Source organism: Convolutriloba macropyga, chromosome 12, assembly GCF_964194025.1.
Source record: "Convolutriloba macropyga chromosome 12, txConMacr16.3, whole genome shotgun sequence".
Classification (NCBI taxonomy): domain Eukaryota; kingdom Metazoa; phylum Xenacoelomorpha; order Acoela; family Convolutidae; genus Convolutriloba; species Convolutriloba macropyga.
Window position 1 is genome coordinate 43,953,339 of NC_134479.1, and position 2,936 is coordinate 43,956,274.

At 39.9% G+C, this 2,936-nt stretch overlaps 1 long non-coding RNA gene across 1 annotated transcript; it reads left to right on the top strand.

Moving 5' to 3' along the window:
• The first annotated feature begins 699 nt into the window (after positions 1-699).
• Positions 700-2,460, top strand: LOC142350649 (uncharacterized). The gene is made up of 2 exons (XR_012760891.1): positions 700-798; positions 1,656-2,460. It is a non-coding gene; the product is annotated as an uncharacterized LOC142350649 (long non-coding RNA).
• The last annotated feature ends 476 nt before the right edge of the window (positions 2,461-2,936 follow it).

A 2,936-nucleotide genomic window follows, 5' to 3' on the forward strand; every position in this document is an offset into this window, starting at 1 on the left:
GTAAATAAATGTCCATTTGAAAAAAAAAACACTTTTCTTTTGAAAGTTACTTTACAGAAACTTAATCAATTAATAAGCAAATGAGTCTCTGTTACGCCCCCTGTTACAAAGTATGTTGTTGTATAGCCCGTTGCTATGCAAAAAGCACGTGCACTTAGGGAGCGTACAAGATATAAGCCCAAGAAGCTGGAGGGCAAAACGGAATATATCCGCGAAAAGTCTATAAGACTGACAAAAAAGTGACATGAATCAGTCCGCTATGATTGCGTAGTGATGAGAAAATGCATATATACTGGCTCAATATTGAAAAGCACTTGAACCATACGGGAACCAATAAAATTGGGGGGGGGGCATCGTAGAACCTTGTTGGTAAGTTCCAATCGGCCTAGTTGATATGTTCGGAGCTGTTTGTGCCCCCCCCCCCCCCCCGTAGGTTATGCACCCACGAGTTAGAGAGCACGTGTCATTACATAGTATATCGCTATGTACAAATATGGCACGTGCGTCTGCAGGTTGCGCATAATATGCACCGACTAAGCTGGGGGGGGGGGGGCGCAAACAAAACAGATCCGTATATGTTCTGATGACTTCCTGATCAAACTGTAAAAATTCATATACTAGCTTGGATCTTGAGCTGCTCATGTTTAGAGAAGTCAAGGTGTTGAAAGTTTTAACCGGGATTTTACTTTTTAAATTTGACCACAGTTGAACACCTTGGCATTTGACGTCATTTGGTGAAAGTGTATTGGTCACACAGAAATACGCAAAAGCTGCAAAGCAACTGAAAAGAGAAAAATGGTAACGAAACTTTCATGATGTGCTATTGCAGTTTTTTTCTGTCTGCAATTGTTTTCAATAGTTTTTCTGCCCCGACCCCTTTTTCCAAGTTTTTGGGCAAATACTTTTTACGCTCTCTCATACATCCAACACACAACACACACACACACACACACACACACACACACACACACACACACACACACACACACACACACACACACACACACACACACACACACACACACGCACGACCATACACACACATCCACACCCACGACCATACACACACACACACACGACCATACACACACACACACTCACAAACACACACACACACCCACACACACACACGACCATACACACAGACACACAGACACACACACACACACACACACACACACACACACACACACACACGACCATACACACACACACACACACACACACACACACACACACATACACTTTTATATATATATATATATATATATATATATATATATATATATATATATATATATATATATATGGGAATTTTGCTATACACGATGAGATAGAAAAAAAATCTGAAAAAAATCTCACTTTTTGTATGCTAAAATTTGGAAGTTTAATTGGAATCCCAAAATGACCAAAAGATCCAGCGCTGAGGTCCCAGACGGAAGCAAGTATGTCCAGACCGAAGATGAGCGCACGAGAGGGGGGGGGGGCGTCGTCCGCTCAAAGTAACGTAGTCTGGAAACGCTCGAAGTCCGAACGTGAACACACGAAAGTCCGGTCAACGCACCAAAGTTTGAACATACTTGCTTCCGTCCGGCACTTCAAACTGGGCCCACACGAAGAGTTTTGAATGAATAAGAGGGTTTTTCTCCGTTTAGAATATCATCCTTAACTTGGCCGCAGTCCTCTCAGTCCTGATCTGTTTCGCCAATGCCCTGAAAGTCTCCAAAAGTGACCTTATGATTGAGGATCCCCAGAAATGCTTCAGCGATCGGGTTTGCAGAAAGCCACTCGTTTGCGATGTTGTTAGAGGTGTTTGCCAGAGAAGATTTTGCTCCAAGGAACAGAAGTGTCCAACAGGAAACATCTGCAGAAAGAATTCATGTCTTGACAAGAATGAGATAGTCCTTTAACACAAATTATGCGTCAGAAGTGCTATGAAGTGTTGAATATTTCCTCCCACAGTTCTCCAACTCCCCTACCCAGTTACTGAAAATTTTAGGTCTGAAAAACCCACAGGAGACCTCCACGGAAATAACCCCCTGGAGTTATAGCCCCATTTGACGCCTTCAAAAGCTGCTAATTAGTTTTATTTCCTAATAGCACCTGATTGGGGGTTACTTTCAGTGTTTTTTTTAATTATCCCCTCACCCGCCCCCAAACTGAACTGGATGCCAAAAAATATGAGTATTCGTGCTGAGTTTAAATGAACAGAAAGACGTTTTTCAGGGGTAAAACGTTTGAAAAAGATGCCTTGCTATTCAAATATAGAATCAATAATAATTTGGTTGATTTAATTTATTATTTATTTCTGATGAACAGGTTGTTGAGACCATAATTGGTTCAAACTTGCAAATATTTAAAATACAATGTCCTAATTTTTAGTTGCGATTGTTCCAAGTTTTGTAAATCGTCAATTGGTTCAATATTCTAATCTGCATTCAAGTTTAAAATATACTATTGTTTTGTTTTGCAAGCAACTATCATTCCAGCAAAATCGCAGAAGACACTTTCCATGCGTTTTCTCTTTGGAAAGCAAGAACGTTTTTTTGGTTAACACTACTGAGTACCTTTTGGTGTTAACTCGGATTGCACGTCATTCACGGTAACCATCATAAAGGCCAAGACGTTATATGTGATTCCCTCTAATCATACAAGTTCCTAAATGGTTTACCAGAGTTCATAATAGTGTCTTATCCATTTATGATATCCTGCCGTACACATTCCATTCGGTTCTGAAACATTGCATCTCCAGAATATTTAAAATTTCTCTATGTGCAGTTTTTTGCATTATTAATTTTATATTGAGGTCATACAGTTAGCTCAGCCTACAATTATCCTGTATAGTCTGAAAGTTACTCATACCCCAAAATGAACTCTGAGTAAGATAACGTCATACTTTTGTAGCTTCTAAATGCTAATTACTATAGTAGTAAACA